General features: G+C 35.2%; 1 long non-coding RNA gene across 1 annotated transcript in view; it reads right to left on the minus strand.

Moving 5' to 3' along the window:
• LOC141480011 (uncharacterized) overlaps positions 1-25,501 on the minus strand; it is a 355,353-nt gene that overhangs the window by 183,783 nt on the left and 146,069 nt on the right. The window lies entirely within an intron of this gene.

Raw genomic sequence — 25,501 nt, forward strand, 5'->3', positions numbered from 1 at the left:
AGCCTCACGAAAACCAGGCCACCAAACGCGGACTGCGATTCCAAGAATTGCATTTACCGGATACCATGTGAGTGCGGAAAATCGTATATCGGTGAAACTAAGAAGCCACTGAAAGTCCGCATTGCGAAGCACAAGAAACAAACCGGCGGGGAAAAACCCGCACATCAGGAATAGCAGAGCATGACTGGACCCATCAACATAATATCGAATGGTCCCAAGCAGAGATCATACACAGGAATTAGTCGAGTCATCATCCGAAGACGATTGTGGATGCTAACAATCGAAACGTCGTGAAGTAACTTGGCTTGGAATCCCTTAATCTTTTATTTTTTGTTTGTTTTACTTTTTACTTGTGTTTTATTTCTCTGTAATTTCATTCCAGGGTTTTTTGCTTAATATAATTGTTATTTTCAGCTATTCTTTTTAATATTTCATTTGTATTGGTTCTTTCAGGGATTTCAAAACTTTTTATGTAACATAAAATAATGAAATCCATCATGAAACACTGTCAATCATTTTCAAACATTCACATACTATTCAGAAATAAATTTTATTTCTCTTTCAATAACACGTATTAGTAGGGTTCACCGTCAAATTGAAATAATTTGAAAAATTAGCATTTCTTTTTCATTCACGACATAGAAGTTGTTTTATATTTTTCATTCAAGTACAATATGTTTGCGTCACTGTTTCAGATACAAAACCGATTATTTGGCAAAGTTGTCGATTTTAGTTGAATCATCTGAAATTATCTTCAACGCGCTCTCATTAATTTGCTAATGAAAGAAAACAGAATAAATAAAAAATAAATACCTTGTGAGTTTCAATTGGATCAATTGTGAATAAAAGTCTATTATTATATTATTTTCTACAGAACCAATTCCAGTCAAAAAGTTCATAACACTGAATTATGTTAGAGATTCGGACTCTGATTATCCATTGACATGTTATATGACGGGTCACTCAACAAGTCAGATATCTCATCAAGTATTCCCCGTATGTATATGCATAATTCATAAATATAAATACTCAGCGTTGGGGGTATTTATATTTATGAATTATGCATATACATGTACAAGAATGGTCATAATTTTATATCTAATCAGCATAAATACCCTACCCGCTCTAAAAACTTATTAATACCCCATATGCATCTTACCACCATATACCCATAAACTAAAAAACCAATTTTTTCTTGGACCAAAATTTTACAATAAGCTTGATTCGGTAAAGAATGCGCCAAATGTCAATATTTTCAAATCAAGACTGAAAGCTGCTCTCATAGAAAAAAATTGGTACACCCTAGAGGAATTTTAGGTTAAGTTTTTTTGTCTTCTTTAACGTTCTTGTCACTATTTGACATTACCATTTGTTTAAACTTTTTAATTATAACCATGACCCTCAATTTTATTGTTGTAGTATTTCGCTACTTTTATGTGTCTACATATATTTTTCCTTTTTTATCTCAATTCTTTTGAAATATTTAGATAAATACTTGAGTTTGAATATATGTACATGAAATGCACAAAATCTTATGACGTTTCCCTTGTTATTGTACTGATAGAAGTATCCACTGTTATGTACTTTTTAACAAGCGAAATGAATCAATTATTTTTATTATTTTTTTTCACCGTAGTGTGCGCTGGTCAGGCCCTATCCCCCGAAGCCCCGATACATTCGGGAGGGCGCGCCAGCATTATCAACCAATGACCACTCCCCACACCGTGGGGTAAGTGATCATTGGGTCCGAGAATCATATGCCCTGAGCAAGCGCAGTGAGCCAAGAATGACAGCCTTCTGCATCTATGCGGCTAAGATTTCTGCCTTAGTGCGGCAAGCCGGTATGATTTTAAGATTCGAGAATAGAGAGGACATCATTCCACCAAGGACTCCAATATAATCAGAACAACTATCTTGACAGAGTGATCTGGATAGAGTCTGCGGAGTTCGAAGAGAAAATCTCGATATTTTATCCGTTTTTCCTCCTCTTTTCTGACGATATTCGTCTCGCCAGGAGCTGAAAACTCACCGACAAATATCGTTTTGGTCTGGTGGTCGAGAAGGACTACATCAGGCTTATTAGCTTGTATGAGCCTGAGGGTACGGAACGAATAGTTCCAATAAATTCGGCACTTCTCGTTCCCCACAATGGATTCAATATCCCCCGGAGCGTAGGGCAACACCGGTGTCTCGTCAATACCGTAAGAGTGCCGCAGATGGTAATATAGCACTCTTAGGGCCGCGTTATGTCGATGGATATAGGCCGAGACCGCATATGCTGGACATGCTGATAGCAAGTGCATCAGGGTCTCGGGCGCCTCGCGGCAGGCCCTGCACCTTGTGTCAGGAACCTCTATACCCCAATTATTATTATTATTTGGTAAGGACGATGACAATACTTCAACAGAATACAGGCAAAGTCTTTATCAACTAGACAATTGAGGTAGCAAAATCGCCTAATCAGAAAACTGTAATAACTGCTATTGCGATGGTTAACTTAAAATTTCATTTCATTCATAGAGATCGAGGTCCATCACCCGTTTTTTCGGTGTCGATATTTTTCCAGTTGAAAAAGCGCTTGAACTACTTTATGACTGTCGGACCTTCGAGCGTCGTTGTGGTCATGTTCAAGTTGGGCTGGACTAAACAAATGAATATATTACATCCTGCCGATGATCATACGCTTGGGAAGGTTAAAAAACGCTGAGATGAGGTTTTTGTGGCTAGCGTTGCTGACGCGAGGGCTTAGAAGTTTTTTGCGAGACACAGAAAAAGTCAGTCACCGGATCCCTTCGAGACGAGATCGGGGGTCTCATCCCTCAGCCTTCGAGGCTTTGGAAAGTATCCTAAATAGGGGAGTTATTTTGTCAAAGCGCGTAGTGCGACATTTGAGAAAAATCGGTGTAGTTAAATCATAAGCCGGTATTGGGTGGAAGGAAGTTTAAAATAAAAGTGTTGGTGTTGAAGGAACCTCGGGTCAACGGAACCTATGGTTGACCATGAACCACCCAAAGAAGTGTTTGTTTCTTTTTCTAACCAGTTGATATTGAGAGAGAGTTCACATATTATTTTTTTCGAGTTCACTTCCTATTTGCAAAGAGGTTATATACTGTTGGGTTCCTAGTGCTGATTGTTTAGCTATAGAGTTCATATTACAATTACAAAAAAAAGGCGAAAAATTGAAGTTATACACCACTCTCCCTAAAGTGAGAGTAAAACTAAAAGTATTTTGTACTGAGTTGGTGCATGTGTAGTTATTCAACAGGTTAAGTTGACGGCATTTCCTTTGTTCTAGTTTCTTTTATTTCATAGAATTTTACATTTCCATGTTGTAAGATTTCAGATGTTGTTTTTTTATTCTGTCCATGGAGTCGTTGTTTTACTCATTATACTTTATATTTGAAACCTTGTGCTTTCATTTTCTCTTGGATTGAGAAAAATACCATCCTCGTAGAGTAAGATGAAGTTAATAGAACAAAAACAAATAAGAAACTTTTTGTCAATCTATCGAGAAGAGAAAAGTGAATGAAAAGCATTTTAATTAGGATCAAAATTCAGTTCTGGAACCACATGATGAGAGAGAAAATAAGTAGGTATACCACATGATCAGATTTCGAAAAGACTAGCCTTCGTGTGATCGGCACGAACCATACAGCCTTTTCGGAATTGCCTAACACCTAAATTTTGATGTGGGGAAATCTGCATCTGGTGACAGCAGCTGCCAAATTTTATTTACATAAAACAAACACGACAATAGCGACAGGGTTACCAAGGATTGATAGACAGATGAGTATTATTTCACTGGTGAAATTTTCACTGGTTAAGAAATCAAATTCCACAATTCAGATCTTTTCAATTTTTTACGTCATCACACTGTTGACAAAATAGGATAATACTGTACCGTATTTTATAACAAAACTCACCCTATAATATATGCAACGAACAATGATCTCAAGACATAATATAGAAACATCAGTTGAATCAATTATGTTCAAAAATGTTCCATATATACAACGTCACACATAAAGTTTGCAACATATGTAATTTCTCAAAGTGATAGATGAATTCAAAATTTTATTCCACAGTGAAATCGTGCTTGGAAAATGACTTAAAAATAGCCCCTTTCCTTTCATTATGTGATACTGTAAACCTGTCAAATTTGACATTTTTTTGGAAAATCTTCAAAAAGTCAGGTTTCACTTTTGTATTTCGAAAAATGACGTAAACAGTTGCTCAGTTTCCAATTCTATACCTTTTTTCCAAATTTGAACTGATATCCACTCATTTCAACTTTTCTCGAATCTTTAGCTATACAGATTCGAACCGAACATGATTCAAATTTCATAATTTTGATGAATACCAGACTTCGCTGCCATATCTTTCTCAAAAAATTACCACATTGGCCTGTTATAAAAAAATGCACCACCAGAAGTTCGTCTGCTCGTTACTGACAATGCCCAACAGGCCTGAAATAACTGTCTGTCAATGGGCCCATAGCTCTCAAATCAAAATCAAATCGTGGATGATCAGAATAGTACTAAATAATATTACTGGAGTTCAATCCCAACACCAAACCGTTATATTTAACACCTCAATACGTGTTTCCATTCACTTAGTGATCATCTTCAAGAGGAAGTTTAATCAGTCTAAGAGAAATCTAGTTATTCGTAGAAAAGTATCCAACTAACCACTACAAAACCGTCATGATAATGATGATGAATTAGAAGCATGAAACTTGAAAATTTCTATCAATGACAGCATATATTTTGGAAGGAAAATTTGAATCAATTAGAGTAAACTGGACACAAATATCATATATACAGAAATTCATCACTGGAACGAATTACCTGTAAACATACACGTATACCCACATTCCCGCCAATCATTCTCGAATTTGAGGTTTCGCTAGCAAAAATTATCAATTACATTAAAACAACCAAATAAGTTCGCAATGTTCACAATGAAACAAAGTAGAATTACATCCGCCAGCATAATTCCACAGAAGGCATACAAAACACGACCCTCGACCTGGCGATCATGATTAACCCTCAAAATACCCGATGATAAAAGTAACGTCCCGACTGATATATACAACTACAAACTGTTCGCTGAAAATGGTGATGTTTTAATTACGATGAAACATAAAGCATTTAAGATAATGGCTTTTGATGTTGGGAACGGGGTATATTAAAATCATCACATGAGTTACGAGAACGGTTATGTAAATGAAGCTAGACCCCACTTCTTGTCTGGCAAAAGATCGGCGTATGGGTCAGAAGGGAGGGTATATTTTCGAGGGTTTGAGCAACACAATGTCCTTCATATAAATAATCATCCCCTAGGTTAGCGTGTATACAGAAGCAAATAATTTGTCCACTCTGAAGCTAACTAGGTTGACCTTTTTCCTTATGTCCAAATGAGCATCCCTCTGGAGAAAAAAGTTTATTGTACGTCATAGATTTGTTTCTCAACTTAGCCTACAACTTTGAATCTTCATTTGAAAAAATTTGGAATCGAAAGCTACAAATTCGCATGGATATTATCAATATTTGTTGTCTTTATCAGTTATTATTCAAACATGAATGGAAAAATGTAGAATTATTGCCATAGTATTCATGGCTCGAAGAAAATTTGTGATCCTGTGAACCCTCGGTGGAAATATGAAATAGAAAATCGAAATGATATCAGTTTTTTCTTACTATATATTATGAAAAACAATTTCAAAATCAGGACTACTTCAAGAAAATTAACAAACTGTGCTAGCTCTACTCACAGCGTAAATCTGTTTTTTGACAATTCACTTCGAACACAAAATTAAACAAAATATTATCGACCATAAAAATGTGAAACCATATGGTAAAGAAATCTCCAGCATTTGTATGTTTGACGTTTATTACTAAGGAATGGAAAATAATCATGAAACTGCATTACCAAACAGAAGCAAAAAAATGAATAACCCTACTCAATGATTTAGTTTGTAGATTATAATGAATCACAAGACCCTACACTGCTCTGGCCCTCCACCCAGTGATATTTCAGTTCATCATTAAAGTTTTCAAGCGTTCACTTCCAAAAAGGTTTCGATTCAGAGAAATTATATTGATTGTATCCTATGCATGGATATCGGTTTCTTTGGTCCGTTCTTGTCTTTCTCAACTGGAATCCACATGAAGGTTAACAAATTTCTCTGAGAATTACGTTAGGAAGGTTCTGCAATCCCAAGACAGTATAGATATTTAAGACTCGATTTCCGTCATTATTGGACGTTGTTTTCCACTCAGGCGCAGTTGTCCGGTAATATAAAACAATTTAAATTTTTTATTAAGTAGCCTTCTAGTCGGGAGACCTTTTGTTTGTTTTTTCCACATATCTTCCATATTGATTATGCAATCCTATTCCCACGTGAACGTCCGGTCCACCCCGTTCTCTAATCAGCGTGACTGGGAGTTGCTGTTATGTGAATCCACTTTAGCACTCCCATGTGGATATCCGTGAATGAGAGTGCTATTCTTTTCACTTTTGACAAAATATTTATTCTAATGGTGACACGTTCTATAACGGCAGACAGTCACAACACAAACTGAGTTCCATCTTCAATATTGACATCCGTCTATCTTATTTGTGAATGGTCGTTATCGGCACGTCCGTTCACCCCCATATCAGAAACGAAATTCTTTCTTCAATTCCTAAAGGCATCAAGTTAGTTGGTGGAACGTGCGTCGAGAGAAGTATTGCATTTCTGGTGATTGAGAACACTGCTTGTTTTGGCCCAATTCTACGCCAGAGTTCACCTTTCATTTTGTTATATACATATTATCTAGTCAATGGCCACGAAGTTTTCAGTGCTCCTTGGTAGGTCTGATAAAAATAATATTAAGCCACGAGTACCTTTTTCGACATACTCTCAACCACACGTCTAGGATACAACTCTTCCTACAAGATGCTAGAAATATTTCCAATGGATTGGAGAAGTTGGAAATTCAACCACTGCTTTTCCTGTGAGTCATAATAAACCCCTGCGGGTTGCGGTGGAGGGTCGAATAGACCCACTCACCTGCTTTCCCAGTAAGTTGATGCTGAGTTTTTTGACAACCGTTTAAGTAGATCTTGAACTCCACCTCTGTATCGTACCTAATTGATATAACGTTATTGGGTTTAAACATGGATCAAAGTGTAAGATTTAGCATTTTCTCCGTAGCAGCTTAAAGGCACGTCCGACGGATCACTGCACTTTCTGCAATGCACTTTGCGGTTATCTAAATAACAAAAGTAACTTCAACAAAAGAAGGACGTTTTGAAATTCCTGATTGAGGGTATCCTTATTTTCTTAAAAAAAAACTACAGTGAACTCGGCGAGTCCAAATGGAAAGAACTGCCAAATATAAATGATGATTATATACATGATATTTTGATCTCGAATATATCTGCTCACTAAGTACAATCCAGCTTTAGATAAGTGGAAAATGTAATGGAATATCTAATAGCATAAAAGAAAATAGAGACGTTAACATTTTTGCCCTGAAATGATAAAGTTTTTCCAACAAAATATATCGAAACAATCAGACATTATTAGAGAAAAAATCTTGAGCCATCAGATGTGAAACATAATAATGATGTTTGGGAAAGAAAGTTTTTGGCTTTCTACTACTCCATCTTGATACAAAAAAATGTGGGAATCTTCCAGAGAAAGGAAGGAAGTGATCAATTTGAAAATAAGTAACTCTATACATGGATGTGTAGATCATACAAAGAAGTAACTTTCAGACATAAACTGGAAGACAGCCATCCTGAAACAGCTACTTTCATATAAACATTGAATTACACGAAAGAAAAAAATTCTATCGAAACAAATACTTTTATATGAACACTGAATTATACAGAAGATACTTTTTTCTACTCAGTTTGTATTCCAAACATTCATTATGGAATAAAATCAGATATCATTCACAGTTCTACTTTAAATGAATGGTAACAAATTACACTTACATGGAACACTGTCATCCTTACTGGTAGACATCGATATTTTGCTGGAAGACACTTGCCTTAAGGCAATTTGTTACCATTTATTTAAAGTAGAACTCCTGTGAATGATATCTGATTTTATTCCATAATGAATGTTTGAAATACAAACTGAGTAGAGAAAAATATCTTCTGTATAATTCACTGTAATTCAATGTTTATATGGAAGTAGCTGTTTCATGAGCGCTTTCTTCCAGTTTGTGTCTGAAAGTTACTTCTTTGCATGATCTACACATCCATGTATAGAGTTACCTATTTTCAAATTGATTACATCTTTCCTTTCTTTGGAAGATTCCCACATTTTTTTGTATCAAGATGGAGTAGTAGAAAGCCAAAAAGTTTGTTTCCCAAAAATTAATGACTCCTAAAAATATAACCCCTTCAATCAATAATGATGTTTCGTGACCTCTATGATGTGTGTTGGATATCTACTGAAATATTTATGAAAAATATGTAATCAAACTATACATGAAGAAATTTCAACAGAGAATTATTACATTAATTTTTTGATCTTCCTGTCGATAACAAATAAGAAAAACAATAGTTCTCTACTCGCTATCAGCTGATTTTGAAATCCAATTTGTTCAGTTTTTATGAAATTTATTCTACAAGCAAGGGTTTTAGAGCATTATTTTTCAAAAGAATTAAATTACTTCATTGATTGACGATCTATTTAATTTGTGGAAATTGATGTCCACTAATGATACACTACAAAAACACCAATTTTGAAAATGGTGTAATGACCAAAACTAGCCAACAAATATAGAACTATCTTGGAAAATAGACAAAAGTGTGTTTGTGTAGTGTATCCTCAGATTTTAATCAAAATTAATCATTTAATCATTATATATTATGAATATTGTGTAAATTTCAATATACTAAGAGTTTATTCTTCTTCTTGAACATGATCACTTGGTGATCGAAACACGTGTGTTGAAATAACGGTTTGGTGTTGGGAAAAAACTGCAGTAATATTCATTACTACACCAAAGGTTCCAAACATTGCATCACAACTATTAAGAGAGTAGATTTTACATCTACTGAACCGAGAGACAGACCAAATATACGCGGGTTTAATGCACAGATGAACGCACATTTTGATTATAAATATATAATCAACTCACTGATGACTCGATAGTGTGTCGTAGTGTGGTTTATTGATTCAAGTAGGTACCAGTTTTTTCCAATATTGCCAAAATTTTTTCGTCTAAGAACCCACTCAAGAAATGCCTCCTTCAACCAATTATCATGCGGTGAATTTAAACGTATCTGTTGTGGGGCATTCTGGATTCAAATTAACGTTAACCTCAACTTATTTATAATATTTTCGAATGTCCCCACCAAAACAACCCCAATATCTTGCTCTTCTCTTTTTTCGAACATCCTCGAGCGTGCAAGACTTTTGAGCTAACGGAATCCAACTCCAACCAACTTCTACATTTATTTTTGGCTGCAATTTTTTGATAACTTCAAGCTATCTTTGTATTCTATTTTCGATTGTTTTGCTATTAATTCAACGATGGCATGCGTTGCCAGCTGGAACTCAACTTAGTATAAAACAGCATGACACTGACCCTTCAAGTTTCTTGAATTATTCGAATGATATTTTGAATTCGTATCGTATCAAGTATGAACAAATCTCCCATCAGAATATCAATTTTTTTCAAAATTATCAATATTTTCATCACTATTCCTAATATTCAATCTTCATTATAGTCAAAAACAAAACTTGAAGTCAATATCATTAACATTCATAAGATAATTCCTATGAGATGAGCATAGTATATTTTGGTTACTTTCATTATTATACTCTTCAATAATTATTGATTCATTGATACTTACCGCTTGAATATCTCAAACATTGAAAAATACGAAACCAATCTCAGTTTTTCAGAAATTATCATGGAATTACTAGGATGCTGCGCACGAAACTGCTACTTCCAACTGAAGGACGAATTCTTTACGCAAGATGAGGTACTGGCAATGGGATCGCCACTTTCACCGGTTATAGCCAATATATATATGGAGTGGTTTGAAACTCTGACCACTGAAGAAGCCCACAAGAAGCCCCGAGTCTGGTTGAGATACGTGGACGACACCTTCATATTATGGACGTATTGGTGTAGAGAACCGACACTAAATAGAAAACATCTGTTTATCGAAAACACACTAATACAGGATAGTATCTGAACCAGGAATCCAACCACCATCAATCCACTAAGAAAGGAATCATCAAGACTCCACTAGACCGTGCTTTCGAGCTCTGTAATACAAAGGAAGGTTTCGAAAAGGAACTAGGCATCATCAAAAAGATCTTCAACGGAATGGTTATCCCAAATTGATGGTGGAACAGGTTCAAGCTAGAAGACAGCAAGAGCTCTACAAGGAAGAGAAGCCCCCACAACCAGTACTTGTACTTCCCTACATCAGAGGATTGTCGGGAAGGATAAGAAGGATTGGGTCCAAGTATAACATAAGAACCTGTTTCAGATCTGGGAACACTATCCGTAGCAGCTTCACGAAAACCAGGCCACCAAAGTCGGACTGCGATTCCAAGAATTGCATTTACCGGATACCCGATTGCGGAGAATCTTACATAGGTGAAACTGAGAGGTCATTGAAAGTTCCCATTGCCGAGCACAAGAAATATACACAGCGAAAAGAAATCAGCAAATCAGGAATAGCAGAGCGTGTTTGAACTCATAACATAACATCAAGTGGGCTCAAGCTGAAATCATCCCCAAGCAGGAAAAATGATTTAGGAGATAATTGAAAGAAGCCGCATATATGTTGTCCAACAACGTATTCAGCCAAGCTATCGTAGCGATACGCAACATATAGAAACCTCTAATCAAGCGGAACACGGCCAGTTTCCGCTAAAACCGATGAAGCGGAGAGAGGAAAGCGGGGACGGGTCAAAGCACTCGAATGACCTATAAATAGTCAGATCTGTGGGAAATGAGTCCAGTTGTCACCCGAAGACGATTGTGGATAGTAACAATCGAAAAGTCGTGAAGTAACTTGGTTTGGAATCTTTTCATTTTCATTTTTCATTTCTTTTTAATAATTTTTTAATTTTCATCTCGTGTTAATATTCCTTTTTTTCATACGTTTTTTGGTTGCTGCTTATATTTTATTTAATTGTAATTTCAATTGGAGAAAAGCTCTTTTAAAGTATCCACAGAGTAGCAACGGTTATTTCCACAACAATCAAAATAACATCATTACTTCAGTTGGTTTCCGGGTCTTCTCCAGGACTTTTTTCGTTACAATCTCCAAACGTTTCAACTGCAACTGTGGCAGTCATCTTCAGTGGCGTAGTTGATGTACCAACTGTTGATACGTCATGAAGAGTACTTCGACCATGCTACTGAATATGACTGCCGCAGTTGCAGTTGAAAAGTTTGGAGATTGTAACCAAAGAAGACCACGGCAAAAAACGGAAACCAACCAAAACATTGACGCCAGCCGTGAAATCCTACATTCCTATATCATTACTTTCCTACCTTTATGCATGCCGGTGTATTTATCCTTTAGTACGGTAAACTCGTATATTTTTCCAAAGTCCTCAAACATCGGACGCAAGTCCTCTTCCTCCAAATGCCTTGGAATCTGCCCCACGAACAATTTGATAACGTCTCGATTCCCACCGGATTGCTGTTGTTTAGAAGACAGATGCATTTCCGGAGATGTGGGAATCAGCATTATAATCCGAAGGGTTCTCTCTCTCCCCACACACACTCTACACGCACGAATTATCGATTCCGACGGCGGCGGGAAGGACGTAGAAAAACAACCCTCGAGGTCGTAACTCTAGGGATCACTGTCACTGCAGCAAAGGAAAAGATAACGCACTCAAATTTCAAATTTCTTAGGAACTCTCGCACCGACGATCAAATGAAGAAAATCACTTAACAAACAATTTTATTAAGGAAGCTCTTATGAAATCGTACGCTTTTTTAAATGAAATATTAGTGAAAAAAATTCACTCACTGATGGGAAACTTGAATTACTAAGGGGAAAACCTATGACTACACGAAACGTTTAAATCACTTGATATAACCGTTCGAAGAAGATTTATCCTTTACAAGTTTCTTAGGGTTTGAATAGTTAAGAACTACTGAAATCTATAACACTATTGTAGAACCGTTGTAAAAACCATCCAAACGAAATACTCAACACTACCACTGGACACGATAAGTCTCTAGCAATGTAATGCTTTACATAGATCTAGTTCGTGAGTTATCCTATGGAATACTAGGACGATACCAATACCAAACAGATATCTTCTATACCATGGGGTGTATTTTCAGTCTTGTGTCTCTTCCAACAAGTGAATGGGTGTTCGATAACAACGTGACAAAGCCAAAGCGACGAAAACAAATTTATTGCACAGAAATGAGCGTTTCCTAATATCTATAACGAACACAGGACTTCACCTCCACAACAACTAAACTGACACTGTCAGGTTATTGTGCAGTTGCAACGTGGTTATGGCGAATCCTCATTCACCCTTACCCAATAAAGAGATGTGGCATAAGGGGTAGAGACCCTCTAGTGCAGCTGACTCATTCGGCCACCGTTTTATCCCTTGTTCAATGCGTGCAGTGTTTATTGTGCGAGAGCGTCGCGTTTCGCAACGACGGTGCCAGGTTGCCACGCATTAGGAAAGTTATCTTCTCAGAGAAAAAATCAGGCTTGTTGCTCTGGCTGTTGCTTGGCTTAAATTTCAGTATGTGCACAATCACTTCACTGGAATTGCCAAAGACAGCTGTTCAGAAAATTGAAACATATGTTCGAAACAGAAAGTTCTATATATATATATATATATATATATATATATATATATATATATATATATATATATATATATATATATATATATATAGAACAGCTTTTATTGCTCTATAAAAATGTCTAGAATATTCAGGTGGAAAGTGATTCGAGAGTATCATCCTGGAAAGATTAGATTATCTGAATAGCACTATTTCTGTCATTCATCAGTACACAAGTGAATAGGATGATTCCTGCAGTTGCTTATAATTATAATATAAGGTTCAACGAAAGTCATTTTTTGTGGAGGAAAAAAATCGGTTTTTTTCGACCTTTTTTTGGGTAATGGTTACCTTCCACAATCTGAAAAAATATAAAAATTATAATGGAGAACTTTATACAAGTGTAGAAGGGCAAACTTTTTAGTTTACCCCGATAAGTTACTGCGTAAAAATCAAAGTATTTTTCACAAAGAAAAATCTTCTATTTATCAGTAACTTGTCGTATTTCACAATTTTGCCTATCAAAAAAATATTAAGAAATTATACTTATCTTTTACGTTTCGGAGGCCAAAATCTGCCTCCGTCTTCAGAAATGGATAAAAATTCGAACTAATATGCAGTTATTCCTTTTTTGAGAGCTTATTTCTTTACTTCTTCGACAGATGTCAAAGAAGTTTTGAAATATGAAATTATGTCAATGTTGTTGATTGACAACTGAAATATTTGATGTAATACAAGGTACTCTCCGATATCAGTTTGTTGCCATTTCGCCACTATCCAAAGTTTTCTTCAAGATGGGTAGCCAAGTACGATCTATTTCTAAGGAGCTATTCGAGATACAATTCTCTCCAGACATGAGAATATACGCTGATTCTTTTGCTTTCTTTAGCAAACTAAAAAGTTTGCCCTTCTACACTTGTATAAAGTTCTCCATTATAATTTTTATATTTTTTCAGATTGTGGAAGGTAACCATTACCCAAAAAAAGGTCAAAAAAAATATAAGGTTGTTAAGAAAGTTCTGTCCGTCGATTATTGCCGTCAGCATAAAAATTGTTTACTTGGGATTCGATGGAGACGACGAAGGACGTGTTTGCCTGGTCCTGATCGGCGAGGGTCCTAACGGTGGTGGCGGGAGTCTGTGAGTATTGAAGGTGAGGTAGAACTTCGACGGGAGATGATTTGTGAAACGTGCGGATAGGCGTCGTCGTGGAGGAGGATCGTACCGTTTATGTTGTCCAGTGCCGGCTGCCACTGATGCAACTTTTTATACATTTCGTTTTGTTCATTTCCTTACAATAGGACTTTGCTATTATGGTTTGGCCCAGTTACAGGAAATTATAGCGAATCACACCAATCGCTGAGCATGGTTTTCTTTTTATAGGTTTTCGCTTTCAGGAAGTGCTTGGGTGGCTCATCGATGTCGAACCATTGTCCTGAACGGTTCCTGTTATTGTAGATGTTTTACTTGATGATTCGATCCAAAAAAAGATCGTTTTGGTTGCGTAAAAGAACAGAAGAATAAATTTCGAAACGTGGCATTTTCTGTCGATCGTTCAAATCCTAGAGAATCTCTTTTTTGATCTTTTTGACATTTCCAATACGTTTTAAACCATGCAAAATCAGATGGGAGCCAGTCTCCATCGACCTTTATTCCTGAGCATACCCTGAAGCTGGTAGATCATTATCCAGATAAAAACTTTCCGCCTAGAGGCGAAGGGCAACATGAACATCAAAGGGAGGTTGAGTATTTTTCTGAAGTGAAGTTTTCAACTGGCTGAGCCTGCTTGATTTTTCTATGCCAGATGTCCGCAGCAACCTCTAACTCCAATCGCTTACAGGTTTATCACAAACTACACACACACATGCAAAGTATTGGTTAGTGAACTTCTCAAATGGGAGCACAGCAGATGGGACAGAATTGGAACAATTTCAATTTTTGAACAATCTGTTGATTATATCCAAAAAATTAAAAAATAAATTTGGCAGGATCTTCTTCATACATAAAAATGATTACATTCCCATTATTAGTCAAAAATTTCGGTAAAGAAATCCTGATAATCTGTTAGCAGCTGCCGGAATCGTCTCATTTGAGAGGAGATCATATTTTTCATTTCTACCTTTGACGGCCTAGGCCCGTAATTTCTAAAATGATTTTTTGTTATACTGAAAGCACCTTCCCCCAAAAGTTGACACTAGCACATAGAATAAATAATATTACCGAAAAACATGATGCGACCACTTAGAATTATTCACCGAAAATCATTCATCTTCTGACAGATGGACTGTCTATTCATATTTGTGAAATAAATGTCACCTGTCCATTGTACTCAACAAAATTTATTTCCAGTGAAATCTCATTCAAAAAATATTCCGGTTCCTCAACATAAATCAGTGAAACTTGACAACCGCGCCATTCTCTACAGCGACTCGTGCGTTGAATGGGTTTTTTTCAGTCGCCAATGATTCTCATCGATTTTGCAGGTTGGGGTTGGTCATGTCTTATGTTCGTGTGAATTTTTCAATGTCATTGTTTACGTATGGAAATTATGAAAGTTAATAAAATTTCAGTTTCGGTTTATACTCTATTCAGTTTCAAGATCAAACTATTATTGATTCTGAAGCCAGCAAATTTGTATGTTGAAATTTTGATTTTAATTTTGTAGGTGGTCAAACTGATAGTTGTAATGAAGAATACGCCAACTAAGCTAATTAAAATCAAAAAATCAAATCAAAATTTATTCAATTCAGATTAATATAAAATATAAACCGTTACAACTTACATCTATGAAGGATCGTGGCTATCTAAGCCAAGCTTGTGTTACAGCCACGAATCCAATACAAACAATACATTTACAAACTAAGATGAACCTACTAAATAGTTCTGGAAAATCCTAGAAGGACGACCAAAATGATGAGCAGTCTTTTAGCATAACTAGAGCATCAAATACGAAAGAAGGAACAGAAACAACAGCTTGTGACATTGTTTTGAGTGATTGCAGTATGGTGAATTAGTCAACTATCCAGTATTGTTTCCAATCTGTGGTAGTTGTGATTGATACATGTTTTCAATTCTATTTTCAATTTAGTATAACTTTTGATACATTTTAGTGACGGTGGTAAAGAATTGTAGAGTTTTGGTCCAAAATGTATGTGATAAATTTTTGATTGTGAGTAAGTCGGCATCGTGGAACCTTTGCAATCTGAGAAGTGTGTAAACGAGTATTATATATATTCTGAACAAATGAACTCGTAACATTAGCTGTCCATAATATACAACGGAAAGTATACAGTTTTCTTACACTATATATTCCACTCTCTTCATATAATGCTTGAGTATTATAGAATTTATTCTTTTTGAAGATAATTTTTATGAGTGAGTTTTGGATCATTTCTAAATTACGTAAGGAAGATTTGAATATTCCGCCCCATATTATTAGACAATACCGTAAAATGAACTCGGCCAGGGCATCATATACAGTAAGCAACATTTTTCTACTGACTATATTTCTGAGTTGATAGAATTTGTAAGTGAGCTTTCGTAATCTTTTTACCGTATAGTCAATATGATCATTCCAACGAAGGCACTGATCCACTAGGACCCCTAAGTATTTTATTGTATCAGTTTTTTCTATGAAGGGACAAGTGCAAGAGAGTCTATCGTTTTGGCAAGTAAGTTTATGGATTTTAATCTCTGTAATAGTGGGCTGAACCTTCTTTGTTGAGAAGACTGTAATAAATTTAGTTTTTTTGACGTTAACACTCAATAAATTATTTCTTAGCCAGTGGAAAATTATATTTATGCCTACCTCCGCCTTTCTATGAGATTCTTCCCATGTGGTCCCGACAAAAGTAAATGCTGTATCATCCGCAAAAGAAGTTATTTTACCTTCGAAGTCCCTCGGTGAAAAAATTTTATTTATGTATATTAGAAATAAGATAGGGCCAAGCACCGTTCCTTGAGATACACCCCTGGTTATTAATAGAGGTTTACTAATTGAATCATTTATTTTAACTCTCTGAATCCTATTAGACAAATAATCCTCAAAGATGTTTAATGCTACTCCTCTTATACCCGAATCATATAAACGCTGAAGAAGTATATTGTGATCCACCGTGTCAAAGGCCTCAGCTAAATCTAAAAAAAACAGTGATAGTTTTGTCTTGATTTTGAAAAGAATTGTTAACTATATTAACTACTTCAAAGATGGCTTTTTCAGTGGACCTGTTTTCTCTGAAACCAAATTGACATTGAGGAAAAAATTATTATTTTCTAGGAAATGCACCATTCTTTTTTTTATACATTTTTCCAAAATTTTTGCAAAATTGTTTAAGAGTGTTATAGGTTTATAATTAGTTACAAGTTTTTCATCCTCAGACTTAAAAATTGGTACTGTAATTGATTCTTTGAAGGAGTCTGGTATTTCTCCTACTACGAAGATTAAATTCAATATATGACAGAGGAGTATAGCAAAGTAAGTGTGATACTTTTTAATAATTTGAACAGAAATACCATCAGGTCCAGGAGATGTGCTATTTTTGAGTCCAGCTATAACAGTGATCAGTTCTTTAGTTGTTATCGGTTGAAGAAATAATGAGTTGCACATGTTTACATGGTTTTTAACAATAGTCGTTTTGGGTTTCTCGATTTTTCGGACCATTTCAACAAAAAACTTATTAAAATAGTTGGCTTTCTCTGTATCTGATGGAATTTCAAGTTCATTGACAGTTACAATATCAAAATGTTTCAATTTTATTCCTGGTTTGGTGTTAGTTATTTCGTTTATATTGTTCCAGATTTTTTTCATGTCATATTTTGCTTCCATAATTTTATTTGAGTAATACTCATTTTTTGATACACGTAGGAGATTATTTAAGTAATTTCTGTACAGTTTATATTCAGTTTCATTTTTTATTGTAGAATTCTTCAAAAATTTCTGTTTTAATTTGTCCCTGTGAGTTATTGATTTAAGCAGACCATCTGTCATCCATGGTTTTATTTTAAGCAATTTCTTTGACTTCACCCTAATTTCTGTACAATCATCCAAATACTTTGATACGTCAGTAAGTGTAATAACAGCCACATGGTTTGTATTTGGTGGAAGTCCATGAAGAATAATTACATCATCATCACTAAATTCACTTAGTGAAAGTAACATAGGAGTATAACTTTTATGGCCTTCGATAAAAAGAGTAACAAGTTTTGGAATTTCCTCAAAATGTACTCAAAGAAGCTTCTCCAAACTCCAACCTCCAACCAACAAACGTATGATAGACGACTTGGTCATCCTAATACAAGAAAATTTCAAAGATAGTGAAGGAAGCATGCAGCCGACCCTGAATAACATAACAAGATGGACTGGTGAAGAAGGGATGAACATAAGCCCAACGAATTTGACCATAGTTACATTTACCAAGAGAAGCATAATACGGGATTTGGGACCTCTGAAACTTTGAGGTGAGAAGATACATCTGTCTGGGGAAGTTAAATATCTGAACGTGATCCAAAATCCCAGGCTGACCTGAAACCAACACTTAGAACTAGTTGGTTCTGGCCAGCATCAGCGAAGATGCTGGCCAGCATCAGCGAAGATGCTGGCCAGAAGCACCTATGGTGTTTGCTTCTATGATGAAAAATGCGTTTTAGATTTAGGGGCCAAATATGAAACAAAGGACTTCAATTACCAGATTGCGCAAAGTGCAAACACTAGTCTGTTGAATGTCAACGCGTTTGGACATTCCTCGTTCATATCTTATAATGATGGGAGCGGAAACAGTGGGTCAATTCGAAGTGAAAAATTCATGGAGTATTAAGAAATCGGAAATAACAGAAATTTCGATATTTGTCCTGACAACCAGGCTACACATTAGGCAATGATGAAACCAAAAGTGACATCAAGACTAGTCTGGGAGAATTGAGGAAATTAGCGAGCAGAAATAGAATGACACTATACTGGTACTAGAACACCCAAGTATAATAGGCAATTGAAAAGCTGATGGGTGTGCCAAGAACGGATCATCCACTCCATTAATAGGCTCTGAACTGGCTGTGGAGGTAGCAAACTCTCTGGTATGAAACCAGATTGGGAAGTGAGTCTAAAATAAACACCTCGACACGTGTTTTGATCACCAAGTGATCATCTTCAAGAGGAAGATCAAACTGATCATACTCACAAGGTACCCTTATTTATACCATAGATACTTCTTCTAGGTAACTGCGTCCTGAGTGTCTTGAATTGATTTCACAATATTGCCTTATCTACTGGCCTAAAATGAATTTTACAATGTGTCCTTACGTACATAAATTAATTTAAGACTAGTAAATAAGGTGATATCGTTAAATTAATTCAAGACACTTAAGACGCAGGTTCCTAGGAAAGGTATCTATGGTATAAATAATGATAACTTCGTGAGTATGATGAGATTTATCTTACTCTTGGAGATGATCATTTGGTGATCGAAACACGTGCCGACGTGTTGAAATAACGGTTTGGTGTTGGAAAAAAACTCCAGTAATATAGAGTAATAGAGTAGAGATTAATTCAATGACAATACGAATTTTGTCCAGAAGACTATAAGAAACATCCAAAAGAGAACTGTTAAGATTAGTACATGGTATTAGATTGTTGTAATGGTGGAATGCTTTCAGGAGACTTTGAAGAAATGAACAAGTCACTCAGCTCCCAGGTAGCAATGAAAAAAGTATGACGGTAGAGTGTGATGAGTACCTTTTTTTCCACAACCAATAATGAAGAACATTCATGAGTGTTCTAAGCTGTCAACATTCGACAAGCCCGTTGAATTTCCCAAATGTGGTGTATATGAGAAGTATCAGACAAAGCACAGCTGCCATTTGTAACAGCGACGAATAATTCGTTATTATTTCCTTTGACGACACCTAATTGAAAATTAGACCAAATACTGTTTGTTATTTAAAAAAACTGTGTTTCAGCTAGTTTTGTCGTTCACTTCATTGCCAATCCCTCAATTTCAAAAAAACTATCAACATTCACATCAATGACATCGATGGGAGAAATGTTGATAGCTATTTATTTTGTGAATAGACAGGGTTTGCCATGTATTGAAATATAAAAAAGCGTCATCATTTACGGACTGAAAGTGAACTCTATCTAAAGTTTATTGAAACTTTCGAAAGTCCTACAACTCCTAAACAACTCAATTTACTGAATGCAAAATTTTAACAATAACAAAATGTTGATGTTATCAGGTTGACACTGCTGGATAAAAAAATTAGAAAATCTTCTCCATATTCACCATGAAGGAACTCCTTATTTTTAGTAGAAGTTATAATTCTGTCAGATGATACATTTGGAGAGGATAGTGATTGATGGTTATCACGATCTTTAGAAAATTTCAAATTAAAATTCATGATCTGGTTGTAGAGAACTTGCAACAGACTGATATTGATAAATACCTTGTACACATTTGTCGGTAACGTTTGAAAATGAAGCGAACCAAATAAAAAGTATCATCAATTTTTTTCCAATCTTGAAGACTGAAGCAGATTTTAGCCCCCGAAGCATTAAGATGAGTGTCCATAATTTCTTAGCTCTACTATTGATTGTAAAAATTATTAAATACGACAAGTTAGCGATGGATAGAAACGTTTTTCTGTGTGAAAAATACCATAAATTTACGCAGTAATATATCAGGGAGATCTAAAAAGTTCACCCTGTAAAAAAATCCAATATGAAAATACCCAAAGAAGTTCTATAAAAATTCTGACTACCCGTACAACAGATGTAGTAAATAAAAAAGTACCCAATAATATATATAACATAATTGAAAATTTCAATGCAATATAGGTTTCTAGATTCAAGAAAGTATACTTACATGTGCTACGGATTTTGTCATTTTTCGGAAAAGTGTTTGAAAATATAGATTCCTACAATAATATCCAAAATATTAAACGTATTACATACTGTTTAGATTGAACATCCGAGATTCTGCTGGATATATTTTGAATGAGAAATTTCGACCTATTAGTATTTCCATTGGTGTTGTATTGTTTTTGTAGTATAAGAGTAAACACTTAATATTATATATCGAGTGGTCCAACGAAAAGTATGCACCTTGCTTTTCTCCTTTTTTGTAACTTAACGCAAAAATGCTCGGACAGGTCAATTTTGCTTTTGAGGAGGACACATTTCAGATGTATTTTTCTACCTGTGCCTTCAACCCCCTAGCGAGGGTGAGTAACAACCCTGAAATTTTAAATGGAAAGTGGGGTCTAGTGATATATCATTTGAAAGGGCAGAAATTCTCTAATGATCCCTAATTTGTTGTATTTACTTGAATAGTTATAAAAAAAGCAAGAACATTTACTCGATATTTTTGGTGTTAATGAAAATGCGGAAAAAACAGCATTTTTATCACTACTACTTTCCTAAATTTCTCTCGTGCGTTTTTTGGTTCAAATAACAACAGCAGATAAGTGTACAAAAAGAATTTAGGCACACTTCATTGATTCAGTTCGGTTGCTTTTGGAATTATTTCAACTTCACTGTAAAAATGGTTTATTCCATTCCTGAACGAGTTGAAAATGTTCATTATCAACATAATAGTTGTGCTAGACTTACTGCTCGCCTCTTTAATAACAGTCATACCGGGAAAAATGTGACTAACGTGACTTTTAGACTAACGTTGCCAAGTTAGTCTAAAAGTTTGTCGATACCGGATCTGTCTGTAATGTGAAACACCAGCCACGGAAACCGACCAGAAATGAAGCAGTGGAAGTCGCTGTTTTCGGACATGTTGAATTGGATCATACTCAAAGTACCCGTCAGCTTGCTGCAGCCTCAGGTGTCTCCCGTTCGTCCATAATACGGATATTGAAAGCCTATAAATGTCATCCGTACAAAACTAAATTAGTACAGGAACTCAATGAAGATGATCCTGATAGAAGGCTGCAATTTTGTGAACAACTGAGCCAGCTACTAATTGATGATCCGCACCTATCATTCAACACGTGCTTTTCCGATGAGAGTACATTTTTTTTGAATGGAGCTGTGAATAGGCATAATTGCCGTTACTGGGATGTCAGTAACCCACACTTATTCGGTCCATACCCAGTACCCTCAAAAAATCAATGTCTGGTGTGACATATTAGGTAGTCATATCGTAAGGCCACTTTTTATTCCTGGGAATTCAACTGGTGAGGTCTACTTGAACATGCTTGAAGATACAATTGATCCTCTCATAACAGAAATAATTGAAAATGACCAAAATCATAATGATGATCGGCTTCATTTCCAGCAAGATGAAGCACCTCCTCAGTATGTTGTGCCGGTAAGAGAGTTTTTAGATGACCGATTTCCTGGACGGTGGATTGGAAGGAGAGGCCCCATCGAATGGCCTGCCAGGTCACCTGATTTATCGCCTTTAAACTTTTTCCTTTGGGGACACTTGAAAAATAAATGTTTTGCTACGCAAGCCCGAGTCCATAGAAGATCTTCGCCAACGAATTACAGCAGAGTGCAGAAGTATAACACCTGATATGCTACAGAATGTCAGGAATAGATTCGAACAAAATATGTATTATTGTATGGAAGCAAATGGGTTACATTTTCAGTACTTGCTGAAGTAGGATTCTACTAAGTCAATTACACTGGGTCAATAACACTGGGTTGTAGTTGTTTTTCTTCATAATACCTACATGTTTGAGTGAAATACAACAAATTAGGTATCATTGGAAAGATAATTTTGTGCCCTTTCAAATGATATATCACTCGACCCCACTTTCCATTTAAAATTTTAGAGTTGTTACTCACCCTCGCTAGGGGGTTGAAGGCACAGGTAGAAAAATACATCTAAAATGTATCCCCCTCAAAAGCAAAATTGACCTGTCCGAGCATTTTTGCGTTAAGTTACAAAAAAAGGAGAAAAACAAGATGCATACTATTCATTGGACAACTCTGTATGTATATATTTTGAGAATTATTCATTGGGAGATACACACGTTATTTCTGGCATTACAATGTTTTCAATTTTCGGTACGCCAAAAACGAAGATATAAGAATTTCAGTAATACTACGTCAGTGGTCGTGAAATGTAACATTACTTTTCATCACAATTTCAAATTTCTGTTGAAAAATTGAATTTTGAGATTAGGAAGAAATAAATAAAGATGACTAGAAAATTATTTTCACCAACTTGTTATTTTTATAAAGCCTCTGAATGTTTTTTTGTGATCAAGTTATATCACACATATCAACTAGACTTTGTTGCCACGAAACTTGAGAATAATTCAATTACACTTTGATCGAAAAAAAACTAGATTTCTTGAAACTGAAGAAGAATATTTTGGTTTTCCGGATTTCTGTTATGAATGTTACCATTTCGGGCCAAAATTAGTAATCGAATACACTGAACATCCCTATTGAAAAAACTATCTGTGATTGTAATACATCATATTACCAACATAATTTGGAGAAGTGAAATTGAAAACAAATGTTACCTCAATCCAATTAACCACAAGCAGCTCATCTTGACCCACTTGAAAATTTCAGTTGAAGTTTTCCCACCCGTTACATAATATTTATTACGGTCGTAGAAATATTATTTTCATTTCAAATCAACATATTGTTAAATTTTCAATTAAGGGTAAAATAACATATTTTGTTGAAAGCCTACGTGATGTTATCGTTTGGGACATTTAATTAAATTTTATTCAAATGCGAATTACTTCTCGATGATAACAGACCGTGCGCTAATGTGGTAATAATTAAATTTGTGCATCATTTCTCTCAAAGGGAGCAATCATTATTAATAGAAATCCCCATTAATATTATTGGCAGACCCGAATGGATATTCCACAATGCATACTCTGCTCATTTCAAATTTATAGCAAAGTAAACTGACGATATAAAATGATGAGTAATAATTATTTTTCTTATTATCAGTCAACTTTACAATTTCTCAGATACATCAAAATGAATTCTTATACTCATTATTTGAATCCAATTTGATTGATAGATAGATGTATCATTTTGCATATTTTGAATCATCCTGGAAAATACTGAAAAAATGTCAACTGAACCAATTCAACAGTTCTCATTTTAAACATAAACTCAATTGTACTTGTGATGCACTGTATGGAATCTACAGGAGTTTTTTTTCATCACCAAAACGTTTTTTTAACACCTCGACACGTGTTTCGATCACCACGTGATCATCTTCAAGAGGAAGATCAAATTGAGTATCGAAGTGGTAAAATAACGGTTTGGTTTCTGGAAAAAACTCCAGTAATATTTACAAAGATAATTGAAGAGTCTATTTGTCACTGTGTTCAAAAATCAATTTCTCCATACATTCTAGTATCATTCTAGACCATTCATTCTCATACTGAGTACTGGATGAATAAAACGTTGAAACACTCAGATTATATAAAATGCTTGAATTCCGCCTGAAGAGTACTTTCCGAAAGTACATATTTACATGAGTACGTACTAGACGATTCCATAAAAAGCTTTCTGACTTTCACTCTCACATTGTGAAACACTTCCAATGGAAGGAAGGAAGCAATCATGTTCGGAATGAACTCTTTATAAAATTGTGTAGATCATGCAAGTAAATAACGTCCGGACACGAAGCCGAAAAAAAAGCCCTCCCAAAACAACTAATCCCATATAAACATTGAATTAGACGAAGAAAAAGTACTTTTGAAACGACTACTTTTATATGAACATTGAATTATACAAGAGTTCATTCTAAACTGAATTAATTTCTTTCTTTGAAAGTTTCCCAAAATGTATTGTATGAGTGAAGTATAAATGACGTGTAGAAATGAAAGATATGAAGTTTTTACCCATTTCCAACGATTGCATAGTTTTAGCAGAAGTAATAAAAATAATACGTATTTTTTTTTATTTCCATAAAATCCGTTTTGTTTTTCGATCAACGATGATTCGTGTTTTTTTATTTTCTCATTTTATCTGCAACAATATTCCATTCTAGATTTTGCTGAAATTTGTGCATGTAATTTCTAATCCTCCTTCTTCGACTTCAAAATTAATAATCCCACTATTGAAAATCCAAATATCGAAGTAGGTTCTGCAATACAATCTATTAATATTTTTCAACTATGAATATATCAAGTTTGTCAAAATCAGTTGATGTTTGAAAAAAGGTTCAAATAAGAATTTGCGAAAGCAATAGAAAAATAAATTTCAAAAAATAAAAAATGAATGAAAAATGTTAAAATTGCTGTCCATTTCCTGAAAATTCCAGTGAGACGTACTTGTACAGTTTCTAAGTTAGGAATCACACGTTAAAAGGTAAGACCTCGTTAATCCTTAACTCGCACAAGTTTCGACTTCTGAGGGTTGTCGTTCGTAGGGGTGCGACAGCTGGTTAACGGAAAAACAGATTTTTCAACAGATTTTTTTTAAGGATATTGATATTTTCAAAAAAATTATTTCCTTCAGCTCTTCTCATCTACGAATAATTCAGTTTTCCAATAACCTTAGAGAAAATAATCCTATGGCGCCATCTAAGGCAACTCTACAGGTTATTTTCAGTTTGAGTCCCCTCCATTCATGTAGATATAGATTAAGGGCTTGCTAATTCAAACCGGAATACTTACCGAGCTACAAGAAGGGATCGGAAAAAAACCATACATTAAGAAATATCTGAAGGAACGAACACCAAAACTGTTCACGGATCAATGAACACTTTTGTCACAAACTTG

Source organism: Leptinotarsa decemlineata, unplaced genomic scaffold (assembly GCF_025532065.1).
Source record: "Leptinotarsa decemlineata unplaced genomic scaffold, Ldec_3_MD MMD2_P_RNA_scaffold_5, whole genome shotgun sequence".
Classification (NCBI taxonomy): domain Eukaryota; kingdom Metazoa; phylum Arthropoda; class Insecta; order Coleoptera; family Chrysomelidae; genus Leptinotarsa; species Leptinotarsa decemlineata.